The sequence below is a fragment of the Falco rusticolus genome, chromosome 4, assembly GCF_015220075.1.
Source record: "Falco rusticolus isolate bFalRus1 chromosome 4, bFalRus1.pri, whole genome shotgun sequence".
In the NCBI taxonomy this organism is placed as follows: Eukaryota; Metazoa; Chordata; class Aves; order Falconiformes; family Falconidae; genus Falco; species Falco rusticolus.
In genome coordinates, this window is record NC_051190.1 from 111,514,820 (window position 1) to 111,533,887 (window position 19,068).

At 44.8% G+C, this 19,068-nt stretch overlaps 1 long non-coding RNA gene across 3 annotated transcripts in view; it reads left to right on the forward strand.

Moving 5' to 3' along the window:
- The window catches only part of LOC119147303, a 40,591-nt gene that overhangs the window by 3,167 nt on the left and 18,356 nt on the right, over positions 1 to 19,068 (forward strand). For 2 of the 3 annotated variants that reach the window (XR_005103987.1, XR_005103986.1), the window contains exons 1-3: positions 6,816 to 12,006; positions 16,679 to 16,769; positions 18,515 to 18,646. This is a non-coding gene — a long non-coding RNA (uncharacterized LOC119147303). Of the gene's footprint in view, positions 1 to 6,815; positions 12,007 to 16,678; positions 16,770 to 18,514; positions 18,647 to 19,068 lie in introns of those variants that run through there. The other variant, XR_005103988.1, reaches the window with a different exon arrangement.

Sequence of the window (19,068 nt, forward strand, 5' to 3'; positions counted from 1 at the left end):
TCAAGCAGGATGTGGGAGATGTTGAATCATATCCCTTCCCTATCTAAAGGGATTATGAACCCAGATTTGCTTCTTTACAGGAAAGTCCCCCAACTCCTAAGAATAATCTTGGCCAAGATGTTTTCCAATCCATCTTCTTAAAGTGAACCATTTTTTTGTCAGAAAGAGAAGGTCAGGAGTCCGTGTAACACCTTGGTGGGTTGACCCGGACTCCAAGTGATGTTTGCTCAAATATGTAGTACAGGAAATTTGGCCTTTGGGCAGAAATAGAAAGTGATTCCCAGGGAGCACCCTGACCTCAGAGCTGTTGGGTAAGCCTGGACAGGGCTGAGGGCCTTGCTTCCTCTGTGGGCTGCATTTTGAGAGGAAGAAGAGTCGGTCTGTGAGGTGAAACCGAGGAGGGTTGGGTGTTGGATCCTTCCCAGAAAAGGGTCCTGGCTGCCTGGGAGAGACGCTTGCTTTCTGAGGGAAAAAAGCTCCTCTCCCTGGAGCTTCTTGCAGACTGGTGCAAGATCTCCTCATCCAACAAACCCTCCTTGGCAGGGGGTCTGCTCGTGGCTGGCAGGGGAACACTGTGGCTCTGCCTGCCCCAGCCAGGCACTGCTCGCTGTAAAGTCCCTGGTATCATTCGTACCAAATGCAGAATGTACTCCGTTTTCCCCGCTGACGTTAAAAATATATGTGAAACCAAAAGTTAAAAATAAAAACCAGAAGCAGGCTGGCTGAACCACTCAGATCCGAAACCCCCTGGCTCTTCCCTATGCCTGAAGTTATACGTGACAATGGCAATTCTGGTGCGGAGAGGGAACACGCTGGGTATCTCCCTCTGTACTTCAGCTCTGCAGCATCAAACGTCACTCCCTGCTGCTCTTACTTTGATATTCGTCATTGTTATTTAGAAATACATCTTGGGATTTCTATGGTCTACTTTCTTCTGATACTGCTTGTCTGGACTTGTCGGGATGAAGTGCTTGGACTTTTAAAACATGTCTACGTGAATACAGCAACGTGTGTTCTCTTTATTCCGTGTGAATGCAGTAACCGTTGGCAAACGCGAACAGAGAGCAAAGACTTTGGTCAGAAGTGCAGGCACTTTTAGGAAAGGATAAATTAACTTTTGTGTTTCATTTCAGTGCTTTCATTATGTGCTTGTAATAGTCTATACAAAATTTCTGGTGTGACGCTGCATGTTTTATACATTTTGTGAAATTGCTACTTTCAAAAATTTTATATTCTACTCATTTTTTTAAGTCATATGTAAGACATCCCTTGGATACTGCTATGCATCTGTTTAGCTATTACTTTGTCTCCTATTTAGCCTGGGTGCCACATACCTGTTTAGTAAAATCTGCTCTTTTCTGCCTGACATTTAACATGTGGTTCCACAACTGTTATGAGCTGATATAGAATCATAGAATTGTTTAGGTTGGAAAAGACCTTTAAGGTCATCACGTCAAACCATTAACCTAGCACTGCCTAGTCTACCATGTCCCCAAGTGCCACATCTACACCCCTTTTAAATACCTCCAGGAATGGTGACTCAACCACTTCCCTGAGCAGCCTGTTCCAGTGCTTGACAACCCTTTTGGTGGAGGAATTTTTCCCAATATCCAATCTAAATCTCCCTGGTGCAACCTGAGGCCATTGTCTCTTGTCCTATCGCTTGTTACTTGGGAGAGGAGACTGACAGCCACCTCGCTACAGCCTCCTTGCAGGCAGTTGTAGAGAGCAGTAAGGTCTCCCCTGAGCCTCCTTTTCTCCAGGCTGAACAGCCCCAGTTCCCCCAGCTGCTCCTCAGAAGACTTGTGCTCCAGACCCTTCCCCAGCTTTGCTGCCTTTTTTCTAGACACGCTCCAGCACCTCAGCGTCCCTCTTGCAGTGAGGGGCCCAAACTGAACCCGGTATTCGAGCTGTGGCCTCACCAGTGCCGAGTACAGGGGGACGATCAGTCCCCTAGTCCTGCTGGCCACACAGTTTCAGATCCAAGCCAGGCTGCTGTTGGCCTTCTTGGCCACCTGGGCACACTGCTGGCTCATGTTCAGCTGGCTGTGGACCAACACCCCAGGTCCTTTCCCACCAGGCACTCTCAGCCACTCCTGCCCGAGCCTGTAGCTCTGTGGGGCTGGTGTGACCCAGGTGCAGGACCCGCGCTCAGCCTTGCTGAAGCTCACACAGTGGCCTCGGCCATCGGCCCAGCCTGCCCAGCCCCCTCTGCAGAGCCTCCTGCCCTCAGCAGATCAACTCTCCCGGCCAGCTTGGTGTCACCTGCAAACTGACTGAGGGTGCACTCGATCCCCTCATCCAGATCGTTGATAAAGACATTAAACAGGCCTGGCCCCAGCACAGAGCCCTGGGGAACACCCCTTGTGACCGGCCACCAGATGGGTTGAGCTCCATTCACCACCGCTCCTTGGGCTCGGCCGTTCAGCCAGTGTTTTACCCAGTGCAGAGCGCACCCGTCCAAGTCATGAGCAGCCAGTTTCTCCAGGAGAATGCTGTGGGAAACTGTGTCAAAGGCTTTGCTAAAGTCTAGGTGGACAAAATCGACAGCCTTTTCCTCATCCACGAGGTTCGTCACCTTGTCATAGAAGGAGGTCAAGTTGGTCAAGCAGGACCTGCCTTTCATAAACCTATGCTGGCTGGGCCTGATCACCTGGTTGTCCTCTATGTCTCGTGATGGAATTCAAGGTGATCTGCTCAATAACCTTCCCCATGTCTGAGGGCAGACTGACAAGCCTGTAGTTCCTTGGATCCTCCTTCTGGCCCTTCTTATAGGTAGGCATCACATTGGCTAACCTCCAGTCACCTGGGACCTCCCCAGCTAGCCAGAACTGCTGATAAATGATGGACAGTTGCTCAGTGAGCTCCTCCACCAGCTCTCCCAATACCCTTGGGTGGATCCCATTTGGCCCCATAGGCTTGTGTGTGTCTAAGTGGTGTGGCTGGTCGCTGACCATTTCCCCTTGGATTGTGGGGGCTTCATTCTTCTCTGTGTCCCTGTCTGCCAGCTCAGGGGCTGGGTACCCCGAGAACACCTGGTCTTACTGTTAAAGGAGTTACAGGCAAAGAAGGCATTAAGTACCTCAGCCTTTTCCTCATCCTTTGTCACTATGTTCCCCCCTGCATCCAACGAAGGATGGCAATTCTTCTTAGCCCTCATTTTGTTGCTGATGTATTTACAGAAGCAGTTTTTGTTGTCTTTCATGGCAGTAGCCAGATTAAGTTTTAGCTGGGCTTTGGCCCTTGTAATTTTCTAATTTTCTCCCTGCATAACCTCATGACATCCTTATAGTCCTCCTGAGTTGTCCGCCCCTTCTTCCAAGGGTCATAAAGTCTCCCTTTTTTCCCCAAGTTCCAGCCAAAGCTCTGGATCATCACCATCGTTAACCTCTAGACAATCAGAATGCTCCCTAACATACAGGGCTACCCACCACCTCTCCTTCCTTGCCTATCCCTTCTGAAGAGGTTACAGCCATCCATCGCAGCACTCCGGTTGTGCAAGGCAGCCCGCTGTGTTTCTGTCATACTATGTCATAGTTTTCCTGCTGCACAACGGCTTCCAGCTCCTCCTGTTTGTTGCCCGTGCTGTGTGCGTTGGTGTAGATGCACTTCAGTTGGGCTGTTGATCCTGCCACCTTTTTCTGGGCAGAAACCCTAATTCCTGCTTTACCGTTCTCAGGTGCTCCCTGGTTTCTAATGCATCAATAACCCTTGCGTCTTTGTTACCGCATAGATCTCCACCCCCTACCTCCACTGAGGTGGCAGACCAAAGGACCTAGCTAGCACACTATCCCTCCAACACTGGTGTGCCCCCCTCATCTTATCTGTAGTGAGCCTGGTTTTATCCCTTTCTCCCTTCAAATCCAGTCTAAAGCTCTTTCAATGAGCCCTTGAACAAAAGCTAACTCTTGGGGAGTGGGAATGTGCTTCCAAATGGGTACCAATGTGAGAAAGGTGCTACCAAAAAGTGTCACTGCCAGTCCGTAGTCTGACTTCTGCCCCGAGTCACTTTTTCTCACCACCTCCCATGTGTGTCAGACTGGGGAGAGGATGTAGTTCGAAACTAAGCCACTAAAGGAATTTAATAAAAAACAGTTTTCATTGGGATCTGTTCTGTGATCTGAGTCACTGTGTGTCTGCTCAAATGCATGTGTCAGTATGATGGAGGCAGCTGCAATGCCTGACTCCTAGGGCTATATCAATAACAAATTAAAATTACTGTGGCTTTGTGCTGAAGATGAAAAGTGCTTCACCTCATCTCAAAACATTCACCTCTCCAAAGCAACACATACTCTTGAAATCAGATTTAAAAAAATGGAAAGTTTTAAGACATTGACTTGTTCATCACTTTTTATTACCAGGCAAACCTAGCAGCCAAATTCAATTTCAGTTCATGAGGACTTTCATCTCCCCACCTGCTTTCAGCTCCAGATTATATTTTGGACCTATTTGCTGTTCCCTGAATGGTCTTTTTAGCCAGCCCTACCCCCTTGCCCATGGAAAGACATTGCACATGTTTTATGTTGTTGTAACTCCACTGATTTTGGCAGGGCTTCTCATCCCTAATGAAAGAGAAAAGAGAGTCAAGCAGAAGAGTTTTGCAGCCACAGATCACTGTCAGTGCATGCTTTGCCATCTGAAAGGGTAAGGCCACAGCTGATAATTTTTTCTACTAAGCAATGCGATGGGGTTGCAGGATCCTTTAGACTGCAGATTTCATGACCTCCGAACCTCTGGAAAGCAGAGCTTTTGCAAGGAGCATTGGTATGCAGATAGATGGTGTAGCCAGAGCTCCCACTGCTCTTGGTCTACCGAGAAACTCTGTAGAATCAAAAGCCTACAAACAGCAAAACAAAGCTGATGTTTTCTGGCTTCTGAGGATGATAAGAAATGCATGGGAGGCTCCTTTAACATCTCTAGAATTCCATCATTTTTTGTTTCATAGCTTCTTTATTGTGGCCTTCCTGAGAAAATTCTTGTATATTGTTTCAGAGAACTGGTCACAGGGGTAATGCAAATAACTGCTTCTCAAAAGAGAGAGATCAGTGTCACACAGAGGAAAAGCTGTTTTAAAACTTTCTCAGTGGTGTGGTAAAGTTACTGTAAGAGGGTAAACTCAATGACAACATTTCTTTCTATTGAACTCATTATGAACCTGGCACTTTTTTTCGTGTAAAAGACAGACAAATGGATAAAGTTGGAAGTGGCTTCTAGCCCTCCTACTCTCTGTACAATTTGTTCACCCTCTTCTGAGCCTCATCTCCTTCTCAAGCATCGAGAAAACTTCTCTGAAAGTAGTACTATCAGAACAAAGTCTGGCACAGGAAGAAATAGATCTAATTTTTTGAGCTGCCACAAGGAAGAAAGCAAGTCAGATCATATCAGAAAAGGAGGAACATTAGATGATATCTGCTTGAAAAGCTTTGCTTGCCATTGACGTGGGAGACTTCTTTGCCAGGGGACAAAGTCACTCTGCCTGTTCTGCAACTTATTCCTTTGAGTTAGCCCCTTAAGCGCTAGTAATCTTGACATAGCCTGGAGTAACAAGAAGAGTGTAGGGATTAAATGTCACAAAGTACACAACGGGACCATGACATTTCATAATTCCAAAAGTCCCAGGTTTTTTTGAATAACAAGCTTTTTGTTTTGAAATAAATTTTCTGTGGCCACTTGCTAGAAGTGATACTTTCTTTCAAAGATTTTGAAATAGATGATTGTTTTTTAATTTGAAAAAAATGTTCAAACATTTTTAATTGGTTCAATAAGGGCCTTTTCCTGAATAGCTCCTCCTGTCATCTGTAGGAAGCTGTAGTCCCACAGTACAGTGTCTTTTGATACTCCTGAAGTTTGCTATTAATTCCCTATTGATATGTATGTTTATTGTAACCTCAAACAACCACCCTACCCCGCGCTTAGGTTCTCTTTCACCAGAATGTCTTTTCCCCCAAATCACCTTTTGCCTGGGATGTTCTTTGTGCAGATGCGGCAGGCTGCCTTTCAGTGTTAATACAGCATCACACCAGAGTGCAGACAATTTCAGGTAGCCCTGACTTTGACCTGGGCTGAAAAAGCCATGGGATGCCATTTTCTTGGTTAGCATCAGACAATATTTATTTTTTTCCTGGTAAAGCACTGGCAAAGTCCTTTGGAGCAGTTTCTGCAGGTATTTATTCTACCTCTGCTCTTTCCTGTTTTATTTTTCTCATTTGTCTTTGGTTTCGTACTTCTAACCTGCCATTCTCAAGCAAGAGTTTATCAGGAAGAAAAAGGTCGCATGAAAAGCATCCTTAAGTTAAACTGCTGCAAGGCAAGGCTACTCTGCAGTCTTGTAAAAGATATATGAGTGACAGTTTTGCATCAGCTTCATTTTTTTCCCTTCAGTAACCTGGAATGGTTTTACTAAACCAGAAGTTATTTACATGAAATAGAAAATAGTCCTTTTTAGCTGAGAATGCTCTGAAAAATCAGGAGTGGTCCCTGGCACCTCCAAATTGCAGGACAGATCGCTGTGACGGCTGCTCAGCCTTCTTGTCTTGACTGCAAGCTGAATTAGAAATGAAAGCCCAGAATGTTGGGGCTTTTTTTGTGCTAAAATTGGGCACATTTGAAGAGGTGGCTATTTACAAACTTACTGTATATTAGGTGACATGTAACTGATGGCTGCAGGGGACCTTCAGCTCATGATGTCGCTTGCTCTGGAACTTGGTAGCAATGTTGTGTGGGTGACGTTACACCTCAAACGTAAATGCCCCAGGGCCAGGGGCTGCCGGTTTGGGGGGGGGTTGGGGGCCTGCCTGCGTCATGCTGCAGGGCCTGCTCCGTGCCCAGCGCTGCCACAAAGCAGATAGTTAAGAAGCCACAGTGACAGACATCCTGAACCACAGCTCCCGTCATCCCCAGTATCACCTTCAGTGACACAGCCGGCCTCTTCCTGATGCAGAAGAGGAGCATAATTTTTTCCTATTTAATTTATTTATTCCTATTATAGCACATACATTTCTATATGCTATAGACAGTATTTGTGCTGTACTGTAGGTGGTTAGCTGTGCTGTACGTCAGCTATACTGACAGCGACAGGAGCAAGGGGGAGCTGGAGCTGGCAAGCGGCAGCATTCCTACCCTGTCGCTTTTACGTCATTTCTCTCTGCTGACTTGTAACTTTCCAGTCTTCTGCATTTTATACGTTACAGTTAGTTTACAGTACTGATAAATCTAATTTTTGACGATTCATACCGTGTAGGTGCCATTTTTCCTAACCAAATAGCAGTGCCCACAAAATTTAGCTTTTAAGCTTAGGGTTATTACCATTGAGCTGCAACAGAAGGTTGGGGTTATGCTTGTTGGCAGTTTTTTCTTGTGTAATGTTTTGGGGTTTTTTTAATGGTGGTTTTGTAAGGGACTGAGCAGATGAAAAGAGTTAGGTCTGGTTTAGATTGTTAGCATGACATTTCAGAATTTCCACTCGACATGCAATAGGACATTATAGATTGTTTTGAGCAGAGGGTCAGAGATTTTATTTAAGACTGCATTTGAACTTAGAAAGTGGAACTGTTTAAATGTGGAATGTGACTTTAAAATTTTTTAAAAATCTATTTCTACATGTACATTTCTTAAAGATTACAGGAGAAAAGACTTTCTTATATAGGCATCTCTTGTACCAAGGGATTTTTGCCACTTCGAAAAGTATTTAAGAAGAGTTCAAGAAAATTGTGAAGAGGCCAACAAAATCCATCTTGTTGATATTCCCCATATTGCAAAACTATTTTAGCTACGGGTATTATAATAGCAGTGCTGGTAACTGTTTTGCTGGGAATGCTGATTGAAAAGGATAACACGACTGGGGTAAACAGACATGTCTGAACAAATAAAGAGATTAGAAGGAAACTGAAATCTTGCCTATTGGTAGCTAACTCCTCATCCATGATTTCACATCTGCTCACTGTTTTTCCACCTAGTAAATCCAGAAATGAAACTACAGAGCAATGGCAGCACTCTGGATCCCCGTGACCTAACAGATAAGCTCTGACATTAGAGGTATAGCCGAAGAAATTACTGCCTCCACAGCTATGAACATACTGCCAGTATTTCTCAGTGTGTCTCTTTTTGCACACTTTTGGGATGACCGTAAGTCATTCTGGATCTCAAGTGTGTCCTCACTTTTCTGCCTCTTCTGCTGTTCAAGATACAGTGAGTCTGGCGTTTTTCCAGAAAAAAACTCCTGGATATTGTGAGGCAAAGTCTGCCTATGAATTTTGGCAGGACTGGTACATGGAAGCACAGCCCTGGTAGCAAGTATTCTTAGTTTCAAACCTCTCATGAGGACAACACCATCTGTATGAAGAAAAGCAGACCTGGGCCCTTTAGTTAAGCAGGTGGAGAGAGGAGGTGACCCAGGGGATCTTACACAGTTGACTGCAACAGTATGCAAAGATCTCAAGAAAATTTTGAATGAAAGGACAAGCAGAGGTTGGGAAGGGAACAGGATAAAGTGAAACCTGACTTTAGTGTTGGATGGTGTCAGCTCAACAGAGTCTTTGAAAATCTATTTCCTACACAAAGGAAACATGTTTCCTTCCTGGGAATTTCAGTTAAGCCTTTTCATGCAGTCTTGTGGGATGCAGTGATGAGGGAGCTGCGAGAAAACAGGGATTAGGTGTGCACAGGGCTGGCTAAAAGGCAGAGCGCACTGCGAAGTGTTAATAAGTAAGCGGTGAGGAAGGAATTCATAAGCTGGGTGTGGTGGTGGCACAAATATGCTGTATGGAAACAATTGTGGAAGGGGAGGACCCTGGTGTATAAGGTGGATGTGCTGCTAATGTGATCTTAAAGTGGTCTGGTGAGGTACATTCAGCAGGAAAGAGGGAAGCTTACTGCCCTGATTCAAAGATGTTTGTAAGATTTCGTTTAAATTTTGCTTATTCTTCTAATTGCCTACGTTACAAAGATGGACTGAGACTGAGGGTGCCCAGGGTGGTCAGAGGGATGGAGAGCTTTGTGCCGGTAAGGAGCTGGGGGACCCTGTGCTGGAAAGGAGCTGGGAAGTGGACACTGTTTAGTCGAGCAAAGAAGCCTCAGAGGGGACCAAGACTGCTTCCTATTAGCAGTGTAAATACCAGAGAGGGTACCAATGAACACACGGGACTAACCTAGCTGTGAATAGAAATGTGTGTTTCAAATGAGAAAGTGCTTTCCAACCATGGCACAAATTTTCTAACTAGAAAAAAAGTTTCACAGTAGGATTGGTCAAGCGCTGGCACAGGTGCCCAGAGGCTGTTGAATCTCCATCCCTGGAGGTGCACAAAGCTTGACTGGACGAGACACTGAGCAACTTGATCCCACTTTGAACGGGACGTTTAAGTAAGGGGGTGGCCTAGATGATGTCCAGGGGTGCCTTCCACCTGCATGATCCTGTGCTCCATTAGAATGAAAAAGCTGCCAGGCACCTTTCACAACACATCAGTGAGAAGCAGAAGGAGAGAAAGGAAAAGTCCTCAAAACCCAAAATGCTGTCAAGGCAGGCAGGCAGGAAAGAAACCTGAGGACCAGGGTGCTCTTTGCAGGCTGTGGGCCTTACATGGAAGAAGTTCAGGGACAAGACAGAACATATCTTGCCATCTCTTTCAGCATTTGGGTCTCACAGCTTATCAATAATGCCTTCTCAGAATTTTTTGATACAGAGGTACTTCATAAATTATTTGTTTGTTGTCTTTATCACTCATTTCCTCAACATATTTTTCACAAGATTCAGGGTATTTTTCAGGAGAGCTGAGAATGGCCAAGTAATGAAAAAAAGAGGTGCTGAGAGTTGGAAAAAATCTTAGTTTTCTATGAAACTAGTACAGCTGAGGCAGTATGAGGATGTAAAAAAGGACTGCGGGGGAAAGGAGAGGATCAAAAGAGAATTAAAGGGAAGAAGGAGAAAGAGCAGACCAGAAGAAGTCCAGATTTGCTAAAGAGATGCGCAAAACTGAATTTCTTTGGCAGGTTCAATGGCACAGCCTCTCACAAATAATTTAGAAAGTGAAATGAGGTTGGGAAGCAAATTTGACCTGACTTTTATTTTTGAATCATGGAATTACAGATCTTGCAAAAGACAGGGCACTAGCCTGGGCAGTCAGCAACAATTTGACTCGGCCCTCCCTAACTCTTCCTCTTTCCCAGTGAGCCTCCTGGCAGGACTATCTGTAGGGGAAAAAGGCAGTTTATTCATCAGGCCCATTCATCCCTGAGAACAGCAGGAACTCAATTTTCTGTCAGTGTCATTCCACTGAAATAAATGCAGGCAATTTGGCTCCTAGGCTAGTAGACCTACTATTAACACAGAAACACATGCACAAGGACTGGGCTGATACTTTACATAGCTTAACAGAAACATTATAATTGGATGCCCAGGAAAACATATTTTTAAAAACAATATTTTTTTTTTTTTTACATTGAAGTAACAGGCAAAAAATAAGCATAGAAGTGAAAAACCGGGTAATGTAAAACATATTTTCATGTGAAAGGCTATCTTAGTCACTGCTTTTGTTTGTATCTGAAAAGGAAAATTTCATATGCTTTTGGTAATCTGTAGATTGAGCTACAACTGTTCCTTCTGATGCTAAAGAGGTACACAATAAGTTGTGTGATTTCCAGTGACTAAGCCTCAGCATGCCCTAAGGTATGTATCCAAAATATAAGTATAAACCTTCATTGAGTCATGGTCCAGTTCTCCTGGTATGGCCAATGGGATGCACCCTAAAAAGCTGCAAGTCTTAATGTCTGTACACCTGCAAGGTGCAAGACAGTGTATAAAACACGAGAGATGTATACAATTCGGGATCCTCTCCCTGTAGCTTTTCTCTGGTTTTGCACGTGAATGCACTGCTTCAGCCTTTCACGGAGAGCCAGGGAAGGGCTTTCTGTCTCCTGGTACCCTGCAGTCTGCTGCCTCTCAGGTCTCCATTGCGTGGGTGACCCAGGTCACTTGCAGCACACACACAAATGTCACTGCTCTCAGCCTGCGTTGCGATCTCTGCACACTGTGTGTGGGGGGGGCCATGTACAGGGGGGCTGCTTGCTGAGGTGGCAGATGCCCTGGTCTCCTAGAACGGTCACGGGCAGGGTGACAGGTCTGGGCATTGAAACAAAAACCTCCCCGGGGAAAATCTTTGAACTGTTTGGAAATGCCCTGGGTGTTCATAGCCCAGAGGCAGGCAGCTGCGCATGAGCTGGCATGTCTCTAGTGGCTCGAAGACCCAGAAGGCATCAGGCACTTTCAGTTGGATTGCCTGACACCCGAGAACATGGCCATGGAGAAGTATGCTAGCTTGGCACTTGGACACTGCAAGAGAGGCCAAGTGGAAAATGAAACATGTCCATGCTTGTACAGAAGAGGAATTCTCAAATGCTTTCTTCTGCTTCTCTCATGCACTTGTTTCCTTTTTCCACTATGGTCAACACAGAGTAGCTGTCTCATAAGCGAGCACCTCAGTCAGCTGCAGATGTTCACCTCTGATAATGCCTTTACATTGCACACGTTTCCTGTCAGGACATGCTGTCCTTCTCACCACAGTTAGAGTTGGTAGGACTGATACTCTAGGTGGCTAAACATTTGCTTTACATCCTTCTCTGACCCCTCTGGTCTCTGAGGATCAACTCTTGAATACATCCTTGCTACTACCCCTTCCAATATCTCCTTTCAGCTTTAGGAGTGCTCTGTCACAAGAAGTCTCTGCAATTATCTCCTGCAGTGTGGTTTCTGCATCTATCTCCTGCTTTGGATCCCAAAGAGCTTCCCCTATCTGATCCACCTTTGCCAGGCGGACTGGTTGTCCTCCACTCCTGAGCCCTCTGGCTGTGGCTTGTCTCTTAGCGGAGGATGCAACGTGCAAGACAGTGCTGCTGCCAAAAACCAGTGAAGGAAAACTACTACCTCTGGGATGGCAAGGACTGCTCTGCAGGGGCTTGAATGCAGTGCCGGACCTGACTGCCGCTGCCTTGCAAAGACCAGTGCCACCTCAGGAGGTAAGGGTCACGGTCGGTGCATGGTCCTCTGTGGAGAGGAAGAGAGAGAAAGATGTTTGGTCTGAACTCAGTGTGTGCAGAGGCAGCAAAGGGGAGGGAGTGCCTGGGGATCAGGTTGGAAGCGAGCCCCCAGGGACTGGGGGAGGTTTCATCCAAGCACTATATGAAGACTCAGCCATTGGCAGCATCACCAACCTCATGTGGGCTGCGCGGTGGATGGACCTCAGGGACCTCAGACACATCTAACAAGCAGGGATAATTACTACAGATGGCAGCTGTGTTCCTGAAGTGCATTCACTGGGGGAGGCCAACATTGCTTCAGGTGAAGGAGAGATTTGAATGCTGAGGGAAAGAGAAGAACGAATAAAATGGCAGGCTGTGTTCCTACTCGTAAAGATGCCAGAGGGTGTCCCTGGGCAAGGAGACTCAAGCCTCTGTGTCATTCACTTATCAAAAGATACCTGCCCCCACTTCAGGCTAGGGCAAATATCACTTTCCAAACCAGTTTTTTGGTATGGTTTTGGGGGTTAGGACCAATCAATGACCACTCCTAACAGGCAGTTTGTGAGCACCCATTCTGGAAGGTGAAATGGTTTAATCATGTGAATATGGGCTTCAGTGCCTGAGAATGGTTTTAGTCACGCTTAAATCACCAGCAAAGTTGTAGCATTAGATGTTTTTGGCACCTAACTTAGGGCGAGCAAATCCTGGCCAAACTGCCTAAGAAACGGGAAAGCCTGGGCATGAAGTTATTGAACCAATCTACTGCATTCAGTGATGACTTGTGTGGTTCCTACCTTGTAATCACCCCAAGCCAGACCTGTACTTACCACCTTTGCCATGCACTGCCACAGCTTTTTTTGTTGTTTTTCTGACCAGTTGTGCCAAATTACAGCTGTGGCACTCTACAGCGGCCAACAGGTGCCGTGTAGCAAGGACCCGTAGCCTAGACGCACCACCAGAAGGCACAACCCAGGTCTGCAACCCACCGCTGGGACCTGCCCCTCTCATGCCACCCAGCAGAGACCTGGTTGCATCACCTAAAGTGCCAGATGCGTCCCCCATTGTGTCTCTCAGGGGAAGGACTGTCAGTGACACTGGATGCAGGACAGTCTCCCTGGGCAAGAAGACCGGGGACAGTGTGGAGCTTGAAACGTTGGGAACATTTGGCTGCACAGAGCTTTTTCAGGAGATTCCGGCCTGAGCGAACATGTAGTGAGCAAGGTCTTTGCCAAAATCCCCTTGTAAAAGGGGGCCAGTCGAGGATGCGCTGCCAGGTGTGGAAGTCCAAGTGGCTGTTGGAGCTTCTGGGTCAGATTTTGCTGTGCTGATGTCTGGATGACAGGCATTATAATAACGCATCAGTTGCTTCAGTGTAATTACCTGGGTTGCAAGCATAGGCTCCAGTAAGCACAGACTCCATAGCCTCAAGGTCAGGGATGTTTGTGCTTCAGTTAAGCAGTTAAATTAAATTTAAATTTTAGAATAATAATAACAACAACAAGAATAGTATTTTATTATATATTTATTATATGTAATATATAATATTTATAATATAAATAAATTTAAATTAAAATGTTAAAAAAAGACAACAGTTAAATGCACGCAGAAGTTAAAATGTATGCCTAAGATCCATTGAAATTGAATTCACGCTTTAAATGTTTTCTTGATCCTGCTTAGTCCAGTCACTATTTCTTTATCACCTCATTAAATCATTCTCTCCAGGCTAAGCTAGACTCACAGCCTTGTAATTTAGGGACCAGACTTTACACCTGAATGCCTAAAAATATCAAAATAACTGTAAAAAATTCAAGCTACACAACTTGATTTTTCACCTCTGCTATACACAGTGAAGGAACAGCAGAAAAAAACGAAAGAAAAATTATTAGGAGAGATGTTTGCCCTCCAGCTGGACTATGTTTTTGTAAAAGCAGTAATTTGTGTCAAAGTGATCTAAACAGAGAAATCAGCAAAGGAAATTAAAACTGTCATTCTCTGACATACAATACCACATGAAGAATGCAGAACAGCTGTAAGCTAAATAAGCCACCTAATACTTAATTCTTCATGTTGTTCTTTTTGCAGACTTCACAATAGTGTTCCAGCCTATGGTTCTTGTCTGGCAATTAAACGGTTAGTGCTGGTAAATGATTTCTGGCACTTAAAAATGTATTTTTCATATTCTTTTGAAAAAGAAACAGGATAAACTGTAACTGCTTTTGGAAAGTGCATTGCTAAGTCTTCTGAGAAAGGAAAATGCAATTTCCAGGCCCCAGACCTAGAAAAGCAAAACGTGAAACAAACTCACTTGCATGTTACGTGCATGTTTTTGGAGAGCAAGTTTTCCTTATTATTCTTTCCACTTCAGCTAGACATGTAAGTTAATGCATACCTTAAAAATGAAATTGAAGAAAAAAAAAAAAAAGAGACAACATCCCTCCAACCAATTCAATCAAACCCTTTTCTCATTTTGGCCTGTCTGCTTCTGCTTACATAGTTTTAGAAAAGAAGATCTTGGCAAGCGAAGAAGCTAAAGTTCTCCCATTTTAAAGCACTTTATCCTTCTTCCATTTTCACTGTCATTTCAGGCAAGTTTACTTAGACAATACAAGAACTATTTCCTGGACTTTCTTGGAGCTGCTAAAACACATCCCTCTGCCCCTCACTCCACAAAAAAGATCCACTTCATGCCCTGCATTGAACGGATCTTACTGTGACAAACATTTTCAGTACCTTCTCCTTTGGACTTGAAGATGCAAATATCATACAGGAGTCTCTGTGCAAGTCAGCTAAGGAAATGCTTTCTTTACCACTGCTCCAAAATGGAAAAAAAATACCCTCCCCATCCCTTAGGACAAAATGGCAGTGCACGCGCAGGCTGCTGCACCAGCCCGGGTGCCAAAGGGGCTGACAGGGAAGGATTCTGCCTAGAGATAGGAAGAGCAAAAAGATCCTCACCTCTTTTTTCACCCCCTACTTTAGCCTCTTCAGACAAACTCGCCACCTTTCTATTCTATTTCCCAGCCTCCTAAAGAAGGAAATTCGATTAGTGAATCCCATTTGTCCGCTTCTGTTCTGTACTGCAGGTGGTTTCACAGCATCAGTCCAATTGGGAGGGTACAATAGCAGCGTTGTCACCCTCACACCATGCCTTAAACAAGCATCCCAGAGAGCAAGAGGCTAAATGCATAATAAATATGTATTTATTCCTACATTTGCTTTACTGATTTTGAGCCTCTGGGGTGTATTTATATGTTTTTCAAACTCCTATCTATCAAAAGACCCGACATTGGTTTGTTATTGTTGTCATTATTACTATTACTACAACTACTATATGTATATATATACTACTACTACATAGAATATATGTAAAAGTCCAGTCCACCTGAAGGACTTTGAGGTTATTATGGCTCTAGTAACAGTATCACCCATACTGAAACTCTTAATAAAGTACAGGTAGCTCATGAGGCTCTAAAGTGAATGAGACTGTAAAGAAAGGCTTGCCCTCAACGTGCTTGTAGTCATTCTCCCTGAAGATAAATTGCCTGAAGAGGAAATTACAAGGCAGCTAGATTTGCTATTTTATTTCAATATAAAACGTGCAGGGAACACTACTGGCATAGCAAAGTTAAACACCTTGTCAAGCAAGCATAAGGACCTCAGGCCATCCTCCAGCTGAGGAAACATCTTTGCTGCCATCAGGCTAGTATTGCTGGGTTTGCTCCGTCAAATCTCAAATCTTTCTGTTCTCTTTCTGCCATTCATGCTACTTAATGCACAGTAAAGATTAATGAAAGTCATATAACTTCCGAGAACTGAAAATTCCTCAAGAAAAGTATAATTCTGCTTCCTGGTTGCATTCAGTCTTCTGTTGTGTGAGGGAGTCTGATGATCCATTCAATAATGTTCCTAGTGTGTTTGGTAATTAGTAGAGAGATTTTCAAAAGCATGAATAACAGCGATAAGGCCTTCTCCCATGCGTGTTACAACTGTTCTTGATCAAATTTCTGAAACCAGGGTGCTTTCTTTGCTCTTCTCTGGGCTTCTGCCTAGGCTGATGTGGTCATCCTGGCAGTAAGAGTCCTGGTCTTCTTAGGGCACTCTCCTTGGCACAACCTCGTAAGCCTCACAGATGAGGAGGTGAGACACTTGCCCAAGATTGTGGATGATCTGCCACCAGAAGGAGACCAGGAGCTGACTGGGAGCCTAAACTCACCCGGGTTGGTCCTTTTTACACCTGAGCATTATGGCTTGCTGCTTTGCTGTTGTGCCCTTCTGCCTGTGTCCTTCTCCCACTAGTCCACAAACTCATCCTCTGGGCGCTGCTACCCTGCTTAGGACAGACCTTGAAGGATTGACCCTTACATCGAATTGTGAAATTAAAGACTTGAGCTGTTTGGGGCATCTGGTATAACTTCAGCTCCTTGTCACCCTGTTACAGCTCAGAAGCAGATGGTTTGTCAGTCTCTTTTCTTCTGGCCTGACACGTTTTTCAGAGTTTATGAATGGCCACTTGCATCAGTGAGCCTGTGACGATATACTACACACACCAGCCTTGGGTGACAGAGAGGAACTACACAAGCATGTGAATTTCAAACTACTTATCAAAGAAAAGTCTGTGTAGAGATGTTCAAGGGTGGTTTTTTTATGTCTCCTCGGTATTTTCTTGCAGTTTGTTTTGAAGTTTTGGGGAGAAGTGCTGTACCTTTGGACCGAAGCAAAGGAATGGCAACAGAAGTGAGTCTAGACTGGAGAACAGTCTGGTAAGTTTTTTCTTAGACTGAATTTTGACGTGCATTCAACCTAACTGAAAGCCCCCAACAAACAAAACACACAGTGAGATACGGATTTCAGCTGAAACAGTTTCCAGATCTGGTTTGTGCCTGTGCTGCTGATGGAGAGGGGCCAAAGAGAGGGGGAAGGGGGTGAACAGGGGTGGGAATAAGCAATGTGGGACTAGATGGATTATTGCTATCTTTTCATTCTGACATAAATCCTTCCTTAACACATGGCAAACTCTAGCCTCTGGTTTAGCTAGTGCTGAAAAGAGGGCACCTTTTCACAGAGAACCCCTAAGGGGAGAGGGTATGGGCAGCTTTGAGCTCACTTGCACAGCTGTCCCCAGGAGAGACACTGGTGAGGTCGTGGTGGTCCTTGAATGACCTCTGGCAGCCTGGGTTGGAAACTGTGCTGCTCAGGCAGGACAGAAACCAGGACCTGAGCCAGGACCCTGACCTAGCTACATCTGCAAGTATGCAGTCATGCCTAATGATTGCAAAGTTGAATTTAACTCACTCCTATAATTTCAACTGTAAGGACTGGTGATGCTTCCTGCAGCAGTTTCTTGGCTTATCCTCTGGCAGTGGCCCAACATCAACAATATATTCTAACACGTCGCCAGGGTTTGTCAGCAGAAATTTAGGGGGAACAACACACCAGCGTTGCTCATTTTAATCTTTCAGAAGATGTCTGAGTGCTGAGCAATGAGGCTTAAAAGAGAATGGCAACAGGGAAAGAGTGACTGTTCACCATGACTGACAAAAATAACATTGCAAATCTGAGCTTAAGTTTCAGGGACTTGTAGTAAATCCATGAATCCATCCAGTAAGTAAAAAACCTCGCAGTTTTGCATCTTGCACTATTTCAAATTCATGACAGCATCATTTTGTCTTCACCAAATCCTACTTTTTCATGCTGTCTGCCACATGAATGATCCAGAACCAGCTTGTAATTACCCAGGTCTCTGTGGTGACTAGGTCATGTATCACACCTGCCTTCACTGTCACTGTGTATCACATTTCCCTAGTCTTCTATTTAATTTTATTTAGGCTATTTATTTTACTTATGCTTTCTTTCTTATTTACCTACTGCCTATTGCCTGTGATTTGGGTTATAAAATCTGGTGGGGGGAAGTCAGCTTCCTGGTGAGTTATAGGCTGCTGCTGACTATGAGGTTTGCTTCTGGATGGGGTCTCCAGATTGTCATGTAACATCAAATGGTGAGAAGAAAACCACTATGTAGGTCCATCTGAAGGGTTTAGAGAAAATTAACATGTCCTAAAAGGTGAGCAGTACAGCCTGAAAGTCTGAAAAACTCCTGTAACTCATGTTCTGAGCTAGTACTCAGGTACTTAGGTACCATTCATTGCTTTGCAGCACCACTTAAGTAAATCAGACAGGAGAGAGCAAGTGGATAGCTTCCTACCCTCACAATGTCTTTCTTGGGGATGACACTTGTCTTCTTTTGACTCCATGAGATGACAGGTCATTGCTCCAGTGCCCTTGTGGCAGTTCTTACAGAAGCTAACACATGATTTATTAGAAGGTACATCCTCTTTTCTGAGGGATCTTCCCCTAAAAACACCACATAGTATAGAGCTGGGGTGATACGAGGTTTTCTTCCTCGTATGTTTTTTTCCTGTAGAAAAGTTGGGTCTGTGTTACTATGAATTTAGATGACTGTACGTGTTGGAGGGCTCATCTATGGGTGACCGTCCTGTTTTGCTAGGACCATGCCACTGAAGCTGCCATAGGAAGATCAGTGCCAAAAAGCACTCCACAGAAAGGAGAATAATGTCATCTGTACTTCTCTTTCTGCTGTGCAGTCGAAATCCACACAGGCTACACAAGACAACATGAGGTATTTTTAAGCGATCACCTTGTTCTCATATGCTCAGATTGCTAAATGAAGGCCAGAGGGAAGGGTGACGGCAGCAGCCCAGATCCCAGGTTTTCCTGACTCACTGCTGTGTCCCAGCCCTGTCCTTCAGCAGCTTCCAAGCAAGTAATGTTTTCTGCTGAGTCACAGTATTACAAAGCATTTTCCCCTTGTGATTAATCCCTTCTTTAACCCAGGGAAGAAACAGCAAACCTGCTTCTGATTTCTGCTCTCTCCTGCCCTGGGGAAAGTGCCCAGGTCATGGAAAATGTGAATTATCCTCTGTTTTTTACCACCTCCCCCTCTTTCTTGCATCCTGCTTACCACACAGCCTTACCTCTGGAGTAAGGGAACTGCCACATCTGCCTTAGGAACCCTCCAGTTATCCCGCTTGCTATCCATCT